Below are 17,354 nucleotides of genomic sequence, written 5' to 3' on the forward strand. Positions count from 1 at the left end.
TTGAACCACTGATCTTGTGGTTCAAACCCACTTTGTGGTCCAGTGCATTACCCTACAGTGCCACACCAGGACTTCTATACCAGCAATAGGTAATACTCGTTGTATCAGCCTCCTAATGCTGTGTAACAAATTTCTACAAAACTAGCAGCTTAAAACTTTGCATATTTATTATCTGTTTCTGTGAGTCAGGAGTCTGGGCAAGTCTTAACTGGGCCGTCAGCTCGGGGCTTACAAGGCTGCAGGGAAGGTGTCGGCCAGAGCTGGGCTCTTGTCTGAGGCTGGAGGGCATCTCTCATGCTCACAGGATTGCTGGCACAAGTCATTTCCTGTTAGCTATAGAACCATGGCAGCTGCCTGGGTCACTGGTGCCTCGAGACTCTGACCTTCAGACCTTCTTTTGAAGGCTCCCTGATTAAAAGACCCACCCCATACAGGGCAATCTCCCTTTTGATTAGCTCAAAGTCAACTGATGAGGACCTTCATAGCATCTGTAGTTTCCCTTCACCTCTGCCATAACTAACGCTAAATTACATGGGAATACCACCCATCAGATTCACGAGTCCTGCCCACATCCGAAGAGAGGGGATTATACAGTGGGTATACCAGGGGCTGGGACTCTTGGGACCTATTTTAGAATCCTGCCAACCATGTAAGTGCTTTCCACATTCTGAAAACAATCCCATGAGACAGCTACTAGCATTGTCCCTATTCTACAAATAAGGAAAGTGAAGGCGCAGAGAGGGTAAACTATAAGCCCATAGTCACACAGCTAGGAAGTGACAGGGCTAGGCCTGTACCTCCAGAGACAGAAAAGACCTAGTGCTTTGGCAAAGCACATGCTTATGGGTCAAGGATCCCTGTGGTAGGGACGGAGGGAGAGAGCAGAGAGAGGAGCCCACCAAAGTTCTCATTGCTATTTCATAAAGTGTTACCATGGAAACCCTGCATGAAGCTTCACTTAAAGAGCTGTTTGATTATTTTTTTTTCCCGGTGGCGTCTGCAGTCACATAGCAGCAGCACAAACATAAGCACACATTGTGGCTGAGTTAATAGGCCCAGCAGTGGGCATGTGACTGGAGGTTCGGAGGGTCCATGGATAAGGGCTTAGGCTCATTGGCAGTACCAGGGTCCTGGTCAGTGTCCCTTCCTGGGAATTGTCCATCTTCAGTGTGTGGAACTCTGAGAAGGTTCTCTCCTAGCAGGTCCCCTCTCCTCCTCCCACTGGGCTCCACTCCTGGCACCACCTGTACCTGCCCTGCCTGTACCTTCTACACCAGCTATCTTGGCACTTTTGCGTGAACCAGGGAAGGGGGCTTGAGCAGTACAGAATTCATGACCATTATGCCGGACACACAGACCTGGGAGTGCCCCCAAACCAGCTTCCTTACAGCCCCCGTCTTGACACAAAGCCTTGAGCATTTAAGGACCTTATCTCAAATCTTAAAGCTGGCGCTGGCCTTGAAGATGAATGAAGCGGGCGGTCCAGAGGAATAATTATGATGACAACAGTGACTACAATGACTGCCACTAGTGTGAGTTTGTGCCAGGCCCCATACGAAGTGCTTTGTATACATTACGTCTAATTGCTCATTTGTCATCTCATTCAGCAAATACTTATTGAGCAGTGAGTGGGTTAGCCACGAGTGGATTAGCCAGGGCCTCTGCTCCTGTGGTGCTTCCATTCTAGCTGGAGAGATGGACACTAAAGTGTACGTAAGTCAAAGTAGACGAGAACTGTGTTGTAGAAAGAGATGGGCCATCTTCATCGTGTGTAGTCAAGGTGAGGCATCTCCGAGGAGGTGATATTTAAGCAGCTACCTTAAATAAAAAACCTTGCCTGGGATTTGTTGTGAGCTGTCATGGAGTTAGTCCTAACTCCTGGCAACCCCTTGTACAACAGGACAAAATACTGCCTGACCCTGAGACATCCCTTTAAGGTTTTGCAGTGGCTGATTTTCAGCAGTAAGTACCAGGGCTATCTCCCTAGCCCATCTCAGCTTGAAGTTCCTCTGAAACTCGCTTAGTATCACAGCAACACGAGCCTTCACTGGCAGGCCAGCGGTGGCCGCGCTTCAAGTACATTACCTGGGAGTCGAACCTGAGTCTTTGGTTTGGAAGGTGAGGATTCCACCACTGAACAACCCATACCTTGTGTCAGGGGGCAGGGACAGCTATTGCAAAGACCCAGTGTGGCTGGAGTCTGGCCATTCAGGAATGGGCTGGCAAGAGCAGGGGTTGGCCATGTAGACTTTATAGGTCAGGGTAAGGAATGTGGCTTTTATCTGAAGGGGAATGAGAAGTCAGTGTAGGCTTTTAAAGCTGGGGAGAGATGTGTGGTAACTTGGGTTCTAAAAGATCTCCCTGGCTTCTGTGTAAAGAATAGCTATGTGGGGGCCAAGAGTCAAACCAGGGAGTTCATGCAGACCCTGGGTGAACGATGCTGGTGGCTTGGGCCAGAGGTAGCAATGTAGCTGGAGAGAAGTGCTTGGCTTAAACATGGTCCGCAGATTTGGCTGGTGTGTTAGTACATCAACAATGACTCAACGCAACCCTGAAAAGAGTTTCCAAGAGCAGCGGATGGGTTTAACTGACAACTTTGTGATTATTAGTCCAGTGCTTATCCTACAGAGCCATACCAGGGCTCACTGGATTGGGATTAGTGTTGTTATTGTTGTTAAGTGCTGTCAAGTTTGTTCTGACCCATAGTGACGCTGCATAGGGTTTCAGAGACTTGCAGTTTCTTTGGGAGCAGAAAACCTTGTCTTTCTCTCACGGAAGAGTTTAAGGGCACAGGTTTCATTCCCACAATGAATTTAAGCATATTTTCTACATGGAAGAAACTGGAAGATAGTAACAAAAACAATCTCAAGATCATACAGCTGGAAAAAGGTCAAGCCAGACTTTGGACTGATCCTGGCAAACTCCAGATCTGGTGCACTTAACAGCTGCATCGTTCAAGATAAGGAGCCCTGGTGGTACTGCGGGCTAAGCATTTGGCTGCTGACCACAAGATTGGTGGTTTGAACCCATCAGTGGATCTGCAGGCAGAAGATGCTCCCATAAAGGTTTACCGTCTCAGAAAACCCCACCGGAGCGGTTCTACTCCGTCCTGTATGGATTCACCATGAGTCAGAATGGACTGAATGGCTCTGGTTTTGCTAGTTGGTTTTACCACCCCATGTGAAAACTCACCCATGACTCTACCTCACATCTGGGTTAGCCCAGAGGGTGGACACCAATGCCCAGGTGTGGCTGATTCAACGCCTCCAGGTGGGCTGTTTGAATGGTGAGGGGAATGATAAAAAGCAGACAAAATCCCAGCAATTCATTTTGTCTGATGATATTAACCTCTTCGGAGCAGCCCTTTAGAGCTGTTGATGATGGTGATGGTAAGTGATGAAGGCAAGGCTAACACAATGATGACCATGTCAGCGCCATACATTGAGATATTTACAGCAAGCCCTCACCATCACCCTAGAAGGAAGGTACTGTCATTCTCCCATTCTCCTGATGAACAGACTGGGATGAAGGGACATTAAGAGACTTGCTCAAGGCTGTCTGCCAATAAGAGGAGGAACAAATATTCAAGTCTCTGTCTCCAAAGCCTCGGAGCCTTTCTAGTAATGGCCCAGGTTAAATGAGGAAACTAATTAAGAAGGTACAACTGCACTTTCTCCTTGGTGTTCTATTTTTTAGGCCAACTTGAAGAGACCCGAGTAATTATTTCCTGGAATGAGCATCTTCTGCACAGGCCACGGGATGCTCCACACTCAGCCTCCCGCCTGGAGGCTGACTCCGCACAAGTCACAACAAAGCTCGGCACATTCCCGCACCACCCCACTCAGGCGGCACCTCCCGGGGAAAAGAAGAGAAAACAAAATCAAGCCGGGCTCCTAATTCACATCCCATCTCCGGCAGCTTCTTGATGATAAATAATTCTGGAATTGGAAATGAGACAGGAAGGGGTGGATGGGGAGCTGGACAATATAGCTCTGCTGGCACTTTCTACTTGGAATCACCCTCTCTTCCTTCTTGGGGCACCCAGTGAGTCAGGACTGGACCATGCTGTGTACGACAGTGGATGCTTAGGTGACTGGGTGCAAGTCAGCATCCCCCACACACAGGACTGCCACCCCAGGGACATGCCCACCCTTGCCCATAGCCCTCACCAGATTGGAGCCTCAGACCCGGCAAGTTTCCACGTCATTCAGTGGGTTCTGATTCACGACAACCCAGCATCTCCACAGCTGTGCTCAAGTTCATGGTTGTGGCCACTGTGCATTCAGAATGCCTTCCAGCCTAGGGGACTCATCTTCCAGCACTACGTCAGACAATATTCGTTTGGGAACTTACGGTTTTTGTTGGCTAATTGTTGGCAGTAGATCGCCAGGCCTTTCTTCTGACGGTTGTCGTCTGAACATTCCTCTGAAACCTGTTCAACATGGGTGACCCTACTGGAATATGAAACACCTGTGGTATAGCTTCTAGCATCAAAGCAACACACTCATCACTCCAGTACGGCATACTGACGGATGGTTCCCAAGTTGGTGTCCAGTGCCATCGAGTCGATTCCAACTCATAGCAACCTTGTGTAGGATTTCCAGTGCCATCGAGTCGATTCCAACTCATAGTGACCTTGTGTAGGATTTCCAAGTAGCAGCTGGTGGGTTTGAACTGCTGAATTTGTGGCTCACAGTTCAGTGCTGATCCTATAGTGTCACACCAGGAGTCCATAGCAACCCATTATCAATCAGCTGTGAAAGGCAGTCAAGTTAGTGGTTGTAGTTCTGGCTTTGTGGCCTTGGGCAAGTTAGTCCATGTTTACAGGCTTCCTTAAGTGTAGAACTAGGGTTATCATAGTACCTACTTCACAGATGGAAGAGGGCTTGGCTGAGATCACAGCAGCATTTCATCTGAGATGTACATCATGCCGAGAGCTTTGTCTGGATTAGCTGACTTTATCCTCATGATCTCAGAGGCAGTTGTAGTATTATCCTGTTTATGTCCTGTGCTCCAGATGTGGAAGTTGAGTCTCAGGGATGTATGTGGAGGACCTGCTCTGGGTCCCTCACTAGGAAGAGATGGCGCTGGGATTCCATCTACTGAGTTTGCACTTTTTTTTTTCAAGTTTTTCTTGTGAATTCTGTGATAGTTCACATGGCAGAACATCAGTTTTATACTCATTGCTTCATTGCAATGATTATTATCCCTTCCATGCATCATCATTCAACAGTATTTGCTTCTATTCCTTCTGTTTATTTTTTGGGGGTGGGGAATGTACACAAAAATACTCAGGAATATATTGTCATTTAAACAACCGAAGGGCACATTCTGCAAGCCTGCCTCCTGGCCGCCAGCACACAGCCTTTCTCTTTCCATGATTCTAGAGTCCTCAGCTGCTCTATCTCTCCATGTCAACATCTCTGCCTCCATCTCTGGTGTTGCTGCTTCTCTGGACAGAATCCCACATTCCACTCATGCGCGTCTCCCTTGGTAGTGCTAGGGTCCTCTGTTCCTACACTATAAGATTTACTACTCCTCCCTTTTTGTTATAAAGTTTCTACCTTTACAGTTGTGACACTCGCAATTAGTCATGATAACAATTACTCACTATTGAATCATAAAACTCTTATCCCCATCTCTTTTCACCAGATCCATCTAGACAAGATGAATTCTACCTAGTGAGGATTGTACCTTCCCCTGCCCACTCTGAAACTAAACTCTCTCTTGAAAATTTGTAAGCCAGCCACTTTGTGCTTTTACAGCCCCCCATTTTAGGTAGTCAGTGTCTAAGTTGCCTGTCCCTATCCACCCTGTATACAGAGGGAATAGGATTGATACTTAATGTGAAGACTCCTTTCCTCTCAGTTGTTATTTTGAGCTACTACATCCATAAGTATAGGTCAAGTTCATCAAATTGTAGCAATTTAAACTTGTTTCCTTTATCAAAAATTTTTTTTATCTTCCTCTACTCGAGTTCTGATCATCAAGCCCTCAAAGCTAGGTCAAATGGGTACTATCTACAAGTGTGGGCGTTCTTGTGCGTCTCCCCTCACTTCATATCAGCTGGATACTTCACTCTCAGCTCTAGCCCTCTGAGCCTATTTCTTTGTCCATGGGTTCAGGAGTCCCCAAGGCTCACTACATTTTGGACCAACCAGCCCTTCCTCTTCTCTCTCTCATCTCCAGGTCGATGGGAGTCTATGGACTGTGGTCGAACTCAGCCCCTATCTTTATTTAAGTTTGCACTGTTATCTACTGCTTTCTTATGTCTCTCTGCATAAAAGGCATGAAACATAGGATTGGGCTCCATGGGAGTCCCCAGCAAAGCAGAGCCTGTCTGGTAAATTTTGGACAGGATCACAGTTGGCTGCTGGGTCGGTGGCATACATCACACTCCCTCTAGGAGGAGGGGCAGCATTAACAGGCCCTGTTAACCTGGGTCTTCTGAGGCAGGGCTGTCATGCTGGGTGAAAGCAGAGGGGCCTGGAATCCCATATTCCTAGGAAGAGCCTCCTGACCCCCAAAACGATGAAGACCTAGGTGGATTCTGTATTGGTTGCCTGGGGGCTTTCCTTGGAGATTACCACAGACTTGGTGGCTCAAAACATCAGACATGTATTTCCTTCCAGGTCAGGGGGCCAGAAATCAAGGTGTCCAGGCAACTGAGGTACCAGTAAGGATACCCCTTCCAGCTCCTTCCATCACCTCACTCTAGTCTTTACCTATTGGCTGACACACAGTAGGTCCTCACATGATTGCCTTGTCTCCTTGTGGAGGCTGCAGCCCAGGAGGGACTCTGGTGACCACCCAATGAAAGAGCCACCTTCTGTAGAGTGTAAGCGCGCTGAAGGCAGGGAGGGTGCTCACAGTGGCTCCCCAGAGCCCCAGCAGGCTTCCGTGGACATTGGCTGAAGGAGTCAATGAATGGATGTGCTGCTCCTGGACCAGAATGCCTCCCGAGCAGGTGGCAATGTGGAGTGGAAGCACCCGCAGCATTTAGACAGATTCTTGCTGCCTAAGCTCAAGGGAGGGCAGAGAGTATGAGACCCTCACATGTCTAAGGGATGTGGAGACCCCAAGGCTGGAGTCACTTAGAGCCAGAATGTCTTTAGTGAACAAGCACAATGGTAGAGTCACATTGGCTCTTTGGAGACTAGAGGGAGGTGATACAAGATTCCTTGTCCATGCACGTGTCCCACACACCATGGAGGTGGGGGTGACGGGACTGCATCTCTCTGGTTTGGGACCTACTTCCAGACCCTGGGTCTCATGGGACTGTTAATAGCCTGACTTCTGTTGTAAACATCAGTTCTTGTCCAATATTTTCAGACAGCAGCTGACCACTTTGTCTCTCTTGATCCTTATCCTCAATATCTCCCACATAAACACGAATGTTATATCCACATGTACCCCCACCCAACATATACATACAAATATTTGATACACTCACACAAAGCACACAAACACAACTGCTCTGCTAGAGCCCATATAAGGAATTCAGTGTTGCTGCAACATTGGGTGTCAAGAGGAGATCCAGTAAGGGGTGAGGCTGGAGATGTGGAGGGGCCAGCTCATGGATGCCCTTGAACAATATTCTAAGAAGTTTGAATCTCATCCTATAAGTGATCAGAGCCACTGAGGGGCTCTAAGAGAATCAGAGGGAAGCAAGTTTGCTGCTCCATTGGGTTTCCAAGGAGAAGTCCTGGTGTGGCGCTGTAGGATAAGCACTGGACTGCTAACCACAAGGTTGGCAGTTCAAACCCATCATCTGCTCCTTGGAAACCCTATGCAGGGTTGCTGTGAGTCAGAATCGACTCAACAGCACTTAACAACACCAACAATCTTTACAGAAGCAAACTGCCACATCTTTCTCCCATGGAGTGGCTGGTGGGTTCAAACCACTGACCTTTTGCTTAACAGGTTAGTACTTAGCCACTGTATCACTAGGGCTTATCTGAGAATGGGAAGAATTGAGACAAGCTTGAAAACAGAGAATTTAAACTTAGTGAGGAGTCCCAGGGAGATGAGGCATGTGAGGGCCTGTCCTTGGCATTAGCAGTGGGATGGCCTAGGGGACAATTATGAGAGAGTCAAGGAGGCAGGCTCAAGAGACCAGACATGAGAGTTGATGTGGCTCTCGACTGCCCCTCTGTCATAGGCACAAGGAACACAGGAAGAGAGATGGGCTATTTGGACCACTTGCAGTCCATGGTATCGGCAAGACCTGAGGTGTGAAATCAGGAGGAATGCTGAGTGGGACTTTGTAGCCAGGGATTTGAGACTCTAAGCACAAAAGGAGCCCTGGTAGCACTCTAGGAAAGGTACTGGACTTCTAGTTACAAGGTCAACAGTTCAAACCCATCAGCCGCTCCTTGGGAGAAAGATGAGGCTTTCTGCTCCTGTAAAGATATACAGCCTCAGAAACTCCATACATGGTCACTATGAGTCAGAACCAACTGGATAGCAATGGGCTAAGCACTATGGACAGAGGGCCGTGGTGGTGCAGTGATTTTCCTTCAGGAGACTCAGGTTTGAGTCCGGGCCAATGCACCTCATGCTAACTTCCATCTGTCAGTGGAAACTTGTGTGTGGCTATGATGTGTAAGAGGCCCTAATGAAGCAATGGTTAAGCATTCAACTGCTAACTGAAAGGTGGTCAGCTCAAACCCATCCACTGGCTCTGCAAAAGAAAAACCTGCCATTCTATTCCCATAGAGTATTGTTGTTAAGTTCCCTTGAGTCGGTTTCTGACTCGTAGCGACCCAGTATGGGGTTTCCGAGGAGCTGGTGGATTTGAACTGCTGACCTAGGATTATGGCCTACTCTGTCATGAGGCTGCTATGAGTTGGAATGCCCCCAAACATGATGCTAAACAACTTTCCTCAGACTTTTCACACTAGATGACCTGGTCATCTACTTCCAAAAATCAGCCAGTGAACATCCTGGGGACCACAGGGTCTGATCCGCCATTGATCACGAGGATGGTACAGGTTCCATTGTGCACGGGGTCCCCCTGAATCGAGGGCCAATTCAGTGGCAGCTAATGACAACCACAGCACTGAAGACAAGAGCTCTATGTTCCTGTGCATTGCCAGCTTCTCTACCTGGGACGTCTCCCTCCGTCTGCTCATTCAGCTGTGCTGCATCCCTCTTCCAGAAAACGGCTCTGAATTATTGCCTTCCATTCTCCTGGAGGCTGTAAGCTTCACAGGAAACCGTAAGCCTGGCCCTGGGCACGCAGGGTAACCCACCTACTGGGCAGGGCACCCCTCTGAGGCCACACAAGTTCTCCCCTTGGACTGTTGAGGTATCATGCGTGTCCCTCATTGGGGCTGGGTAAAACCATTCATGAATTAGTCTTAGGAATTAGGGGGAGGGGGCTTTCAGACTCCAAGCAGGAGACCCCACCTTGCTTGTTAAAAGTTGTGTTGGTCCAAGTGAGGCCACCTCCCTGGCAGTGCCATAGATGACTTCTCAGTTCCCAGTCCCTGGGCCTATCTGCTTTCCCAGTGATTCTTCCCAGCTCCAGCCCATCACCCCGTACTGGCCACTTCTCTCAGCAACCTCCAGGGACTTGTCACATCAAGCGCTTAGTCTTGCTTAGTCCTCTCTACAGCTCTTGGAACCCTGGTAGTAGTAGGTTATGCTTTAGACTACTTACTGCAAGGTCAGCAGTTCAAATCCACCAGCAACTCCTCGGGAGAAAGGTCTGGCTTTCTGCTTCCATAAAGATTATGACCTTGGTGATGATGAGTCAGAACTGACTCAGTAAACACCAGTGGTAGCAGCAGCCCATCTCTGTGAGGTGGCCTAATCATCACCCTCATTTATAGGGTGGCAGGGAGGTAAAGTTACTGTGAGTCACAGAGTTGGGTTTGCACCTGGGAGGTCGGTCTTCAGAGTCCATTCTCCTAACCCATATGTTCTGCTACCTGTTGCAGTTGGGTTGATGCCGTCCCATGGTGACCCTGTGAGTTGCGGAGTAGAACCACCCCATAGTGTTTTCTTGGCGGTAATCTTCACTGAAGGAGTTCACCAGGACCTTTTCCCACAGAGCTTCTGAGTAGATTAGCAGCCAATCGCATACCGCTTGAACCACCCAAACTCCGCTATCTAGTACACAGTACTGTCTGTCTGTGTACCCGACTTTGGGGCTTTCAATACCAGCTGGATATTTCAAATACCAGCTGGCTCATCCATGGTGGAAAGGTTTCAGCAGAGCTTCCAGAGTAGATTTTCCAGGATAAGAGAGTTTCTGCTACTGCATGCCATTGAGTCAGTTCCGACACATAATGACTCCGTGGAATTTCTGAGGCTGAAAATCTTTATGGGAGCAGAAAGCCTCATCCTTTTCCTGTAGAGTAACTGTGGATTTCAACTGTTATCTTGATGTTAGCAGCCCAATGTGTAACCCACTAAGCTACCAGGACTCCTTGATATAAAATAGACTAGGAAAAAAGGCCTGGCAATCTAGTGAAAATTGGCCAGTGAAAACAACAAAATAGTGTCTGATGCAGTGCTGGTAGATGAGCCTCCTAGGCTGGAAGGCATACAAACTACACAGTAGCCACAGTGGACCCAAGCACGTACCGATGGCTGTGGTGGTGGTGCAGAACGGGGCGGCTTTCCATTCTGTTGTGCATTTTGGAGTTGCCATGGGTTGCAGCTGTCTCAACAGCAACAACAGCCCGTAACGAGAAGGGGTACAGATGGAATTCAAATTCAAGCTGTGGGATACCAGAGATGTTCTCTGAACCATGACTTCTATAACTCTGTGGCCCTGATAGCCCCATGCTGCTCACCACAGAGACCATGCATAGAACAGCAGCTTGCTTAAAACATGCCCACGCCCAGCCCTGAATACCATGCTGTAACATTAGCTTCAATGCAGGTGCCAGGCAAGCTCCACGGGCGAGGGGACCCTTGCTCTGGTCTTCAAAGCATGCTCTGGTCATATAAGGAAACATCTAGGAGAACAGTTTGTCAACCCATAAGAGGCTACACTGAAGTGGATCATTTTTTAAAATAGCACTATTGAGCTGTAATTCACACACCATATAATGCTCCTGTTTAAAGTGTGCAATTCAGTGGTTTTCAGCCTATTCACAGGTATGTACGGTCATTGCCACAGTCATTTCTAGAACATTCCCATCACCTCAGAATGAAACCCTGTACCCTTTAGCTATTACCACCCCCCTATATCTCCAATCTCTCCCCAGCCCTAAGAAACATTCATCTGCAGAACATTATTGTTACGCATAAACATGGGCTATTCACTGTATGTATGGAAGACTAATTATGTCGTTGTCATGTATGTGAGCATGAGCGCTTTGTGCCTAAGAATCTGTGTGTGTGAAGGAGTGCATGTGTATGACTGGGGTGTGCATATTGGGAGTAAGAGTGCATTGTATTGATGTGTAAAAGATTAAGGGTCTCCCACATAAAAGGCTTCTGCAGGCAGATCCATGTCTGCCTCCTGCTCTGTGTCCCTGTTTGTTGGTAGTTTCCACCTGTCCGGTGAACAGGGGTCCACGAAGCCTTTGGAGAAGTAGCTAGACTCCAGAGAGGGGCAGAAATGAACAGACAGGCATGAGATCGGGCCTCTCCCTTCCTTCTGTGCTGTTTCTCAAACTGGCAAGTGCTCACCAGGTGCTGTCTTTGGCCCTGTTGGGGAACTTGTAGGAAAGAGAACTTCGAAGCAGACTTAGTGAGTAGCATAGTCCTGTGCATCCCAAGTGGAGCAGATTCTCAGGATATTAGGGACTAATGCCCAGCTTTGGAGAGGGAGCTGCAAAGATTGGACAGAGGCAGAGCAGGCCTTCTGTCTTGGGGAAATGAAGGAGAAAGCAGCCTGGTGGAATAGCCCTGGCATGGACAGGAGGGGACAGACACTCACCCAGACTGGAGCCTCCCAGCCTCAAAGCAGGAGCCCTCCTCCTCTCCTTTGCTAGGATTGGTCCAGGCTGCAGCTGGCCAAGGTGTGGGCCAATCCTGGCTGGGCCTGGCCCCAAATCCTCCAGGCCTGAGGGTCATTCTGCCCCAGTCAAACAGAAAACTTACCCACCTTATGATCAAAATTGTCAGGTGAACAAACAGGATCTATGCCTCTGTTCTTCTGTGACATGCAGAGCTCAAGTGGGAGTGATTACATTTACTTTTTTGGTAAGAATTCACTCCCCTCAAGTCATGGTCAGTTAGGCCCTGGAAATCGCAGGCCATCCCCCTGAATCATCTGCTGTCAAGTCATTTCTGACTCATGTGAACTCATTCATGTGTGTCAGAATAAAACTGTGCTCCACAGGGTCGTCAATGGCTGATTTTTTGGAAGTAGGTCCTCAGGACTTTCTTCAGAGGTGCCTCTGGGTAGACTTCAATCTCTAACCTTTCAGTTAGCAGTACAGTGCTAGCCAACCATCTGCACCACCTACAGATTCCCAGCCCTCAGAATGACCAAGACATAGACATGCCAAAGGGTGGATCGTGTTTGTAAAAATAAAATAAATAATGCCTTTATATATAATATTAGTAGCAGCAGAACTTTGTCTGATATACTGCCAGAAGATGAGCCCTTCAGGTTGGAAGGCAGTCAAAACAACTTCTCAAAGTAGACTTGACCTTAATGAAATAGATGGGGGAAAGCTTTCAGGACCTACATTTGCTGATGTGGCACAAGTCAAAATGAGAAGAAAGAGCTGCAAACATCCATTAATAATTGGCACATGGAATTTATGAAGTATGAATCTAGGATAATTGGAAGTCATCAAAAATGAAATGAAGTGCATAAAGATTATAGTCCTAGGCATTACTTTGCTGAAATGGACCAGTGTTGGCCATTTTTAATTAGACAATCAAATTTGGTTACTTTGTTGGGAATGATAAACTGAAGAAGAAGAATATTGCATTCATCATCAAAAATAGCATTTTAAGATCTATCTTGAAGTACAAAGCTGTCTGTGATAGGATAATATCCAAATGCCTACAAGGAAGACCAGTTAATACCACTATTATTCAAATTTACACACCAACCGCTAAAGCCAATTATAATGAAATTCATGAATTCTACCAACTTACATAATCTGAAATTTATCAAAATATTCAATTAATATGCATGTATAATTACTGGTGACTGGAATTGAAAAGTTGGAAACGAAGAAGGACCAGTAGTTAGAAAATATGGCCTTGGTGATAAAAATGATGCTGGAGATCACATAATAGAATTTTGCAAGACCAATGACTTATTCATTACAAATATCTTTTTCAAAACATAAATGGTGACTACATGGGTGAACCTCATCAGATGGAATACACAGGAACCAAACTGACTACATCTGTGGGAAGAGATGATGGAAAAACTCAATATCATCAGCCAGAATAAGGCCAGGGCCCGACCATTAAGCAGACATCAATTGCTCATCTGAATGCCTAGACTGAAGCTCAAAAGAATTAAAATAAGTGCACATGAGCAAACATGTGACCTTGAGTATATCCCAACTGAATTTAGAGATCATCTCAAGAACAAATTTGATTCATTAAACACTAATGACTGAAGATCAGAAGAATTGTGGGGTAACATCAAGAACATCATACATGAAGAAAGCAAAAAGTCATTTTAAAAAAACAGGAAAGAAAAGAAAGACAAAAATGGATGTCAGAAGAGATTCTAAAACTTGGTCTTGAATGTAGAGAAGCTAAAGTGACAGGAAGAATTGATGAAGTCAAGGAGCTAAACAGAAAATTTCAAAGGGCCGCTCAAGAAGACAAAGTGAAAGAGTCCAATGAAATGTGCAAAGTCTTGGAGTTACTAAGCCAAGAGGGAAGAGCATGCTCAGCATTTGTCTAGCTGAAAAAACAGAAGAAAAAATTCAAGCCTTGGGTTGCAATATTGAAGGATTCTATGAGCAACATGCACTGTGGGTTAATGTGCCATTTGAACTGTAAGGTCGGTGACCCAAGCTCACCAGCTGCTCCTCAGAAACCCTAGATAGGTCGCTGTGGGTTGAACCGACTCGATGACACTGAACAACAACAACAACAACATGAGCAAAATATTGAGTGATGCACGAAGCATCAAAAGAAGATGGAAGGAATACACAGAGTCACTCTACCCAAAGAATTGATTGATATTCAATCACTTCAAGAGGTAGCATATGATAATGAATTGATAATATTGAACAAAGAAGTCCAAGCTGCACTGAAGACATTGGTGATAAAACAAGGAGGCAGGAATTGACTAAAGACAAATTGAAATATTTCAACAAACTGATGCAACGCTGGAGGCACTCACTTGTCTATACCAAGAAGTTTGGATGACAGCTACCTGGCCAACCAATTGGAAGAGATCCATATTTGTGCCCATTCCAAAGAAAGGCAATTCAAGAGATGGTGGAGGGGGCAGGCTTGTAGTGTATACCCTTTGGTTGGTTGATGATGCATGGAGGAGATTGTAACCATGGGAATGAAATGGTATACAATAGGATGAATATAACACTAATGTTCTCCCATGTAAACTATCACATAATTCACAATAAAACATTAAAGAGAGAGAGAGAGAGCGAGAGATGGTAGAACCATCAAACAATATCATTAATATCATATGCAAGTACAATTGTGTTGAAGATCATTCAAAAATGTTTGTAGCAGTACAACCAAGCCGGATTCAGAAGAGGATGTAGAACTAGGAATATCATTGCTGATGTCATATGGATAATGACTGAAAGCAGAGAATACCAAAAGAAGTTTACTTGTGTTTTATTGACTATGAAAAAGCATTAGACTGTGTGAATCATAACAAACTATAGATAACATTGAGAAGAATGGGATTTCCAGAACATTTCATGTACTCATGAGGAGTCAGTACATAGACCAAGAGGCAGTTGTTCAAACCGAACAAGGAGATACTAAATGGTTTAAAATCAAGGAAGGTGTGTGCCTGGCTTGTATTCTTTCACTATACTTATAGTCAGTCTGTATGCTGAGCATATAATCTGTGAAGCTGGGTTATATGACGAATGTGGCATCAGGATTGGAGGAAGATTTATGATATGTATATGATAAAACCATGCTTGATGGAAATGAAGAGGACTTCAAATATTTACTGCTGAAGATCAAAGACCTTCAGTATGAATTGTACCTCAATGTAATGAAAACAAAAATCCTCACAACTGGACAAATCAATAAAAAATTGAAGTTGTCAAAGATTTCATTTTGCTTGGTCCCACCAACAACACCCATAGAAGAACACTCACGAAATCAAACGACCTATTAATGCATTAGGAAAATATGTGGCATAAGAAAGTTTGTAAGTGTTCAGGAACAAGACTATCAGTTTGAACAGTCAGGTGAGCCTGACCCAAGCCATGGTATTTCAATCAACTCATATGCATTTTAAAGTAGGACAATGAATAAGGAAGACCATAGAACTGGTGCATTTGAATTGTGGTGTTGGAGAAGAATATTGAAATTACCATGGACTACCAGAAGGACCCTGGAGTCCTGGTGTGGCACTGTGGGCTAATGCGTCAGACTGCAAAGTCATTTGAGCTGCAGGGTTGGTAGTGCAAGCTCACCAACTACTCCTTGGAAACCTTATACAGGATCACTATGGGTCAGAAGGAGCTCTGGTAGCGTAGTGGTTATGAATCGGGCTGCGAACCGCAAGGTCAGCAGTTTGAAACTACCAGCTGTTCCGCGGGAGAAAGATGAGGCTTTCTGCTCCCGTAAAGATTTACAGCCTTGGAAACCCTGTACACGGTCGCTATGAGTTGGAACCGACTCCACTGCACATAACAACAACAACAACATGGGTCAGAATCGACTTGACAGCATGTAACACACACCAGAAGGACAAACACATTTATGTCGGAAGAAGTACAGCCAGAATGCTCCTGAGATGTGAGGATGGCGAGACTTTGTCTCTAATACTTTTGGACATGTTGTTAGGAGGGGCTTGTCCCTGGACAAGGACACCATGTTTGGGAACATGGAGGGTCAGAGAAAAGAGGAAGGCTCCCACCTAGATACACTGCCAGTGAAGCAACCCTGGGCTCAAACATAAAAACAGCTACGAGCATGGTGTAGCACCAGGCAGTGTTTCTGTTTCGTTCTATTGTGCAAACCTAGTAACAACAACATATAAATATATATATAGAGAGAGAAGTGTGCTTCCAGGAGATCATGGAAATAAAAAATCATGGAGTTTTCCATTAACTTTTGAAGCGCTCTTGTACACACACACATATAGATGTATGTGTGTATATATATGTGTGTGTATGTGTGTGTGTGTTTGTAACATAGAGTCGTTTCCAACACATAGTGACCCTGCACAGGGTTTCCAAGGAGTGGCTAGTGGGTTTGAACCTCTGACCTTGATGTTAGCAGTCCAGCATTTATCCTATACCTCCACACCAGGACTGTTGTTGTTAGGGACCGTCAAGTCAGCTCTGAGTGACAAGTAGCTTATGTACCACAGAAGGAAATATCACCAGGTCCCATGCTGTCCTCACAATTGTTTCTATGGAATAGTTCACACATTTTGAAGCCCACCCCCCTTGTATTCCAATGATCCCTGGTGGCACAAGGGTTAAGCATTATGCTGTCAATTTAAAGGTCAGTAGTTCAAACCCACAAGCTGCTCCATGGGAGAAAGATGTGACCGTCTGCTTCTGTGAAGATTTACAGCCTTGGGAAGCCAATGGAGAAGTTCTACTCTGCCCTAAAGGGTTGCTATGAGCTGGAATCAATTCTATAGCATTGGGTTTGGTTTTTTTGATGTATACATTTCTGTGTATCAGTGAATAAGGAAGACCATAGATGAATCCATGCAGTTGAATTATGGTGGTGGAGAAGAATACTGAACGTTCCATGGATTGCCAGAGCACAAACAAATCTGTCTTGGAGGAAGTACAGCCAGAATGCAACTTAGAAGTGAGGATAGTAAGACTTTGTCTCTTGTAATTTGGACATGTCAGGAAGGACCAGTCCATATGATGAGAAGGACATCATGCTTGGTAAAGTGGAGGATCAGCAAAAGAGGGGAAACCTTTCAATGAGACGGACTGAAGCAGTGACAACAACAATGGGCTCAAACGTACCATCAATTGTGAGGATGGTGCAGGACTGAGCAGTGTGCTTAGGGTCCCTGTGAATCAGAACTGACTCCTTGACACCTACCAACAACAACATCTTTCTCTCTCTGGTAGCATAGTGGTTATGAATCAGACTGCGAACCACAAGGTCAGCAGTTCGAAACTACCAGCAGTTCTGCGGGAGAAAGATGAGGCATTCTGCTCCCGTAAAGATTTAAAGCCTTGGAAACCCTGTACAGGGTCGCTATGAGTTGGAACCGACTCCAT

The 17,354-nt window shown here is 46.0% G+C and overlaps 1 protein-coding gene across 1 annotated transcript in view; it reads left to right on the forward strand.

Moving 5' to 3' along the window:
- Positions 1-17,354, forward strand: part of CSMD2 (CUB and Sushi multiple domains 2) — a 933,956-nt gene that overhangs the window by 330,378 nt on the left and 586,224 nt on the right.

The sequence above is a fragment of the Chrysochloris asiatica genome, unplaced genomic scaffold (assembly GCF_000296735.1).
Source record: "Chrysochloris asiatica unplaced genomic scaffold, ChrAsi1.0 scaffold00047, whole genome shotgun sequence".
NCBI lineage: Eukaryota > Metazoa > Chordata > Mammalia > Afrosoricida > Chrysochloridae > Chrysochloris > Chrysochloris asiatica.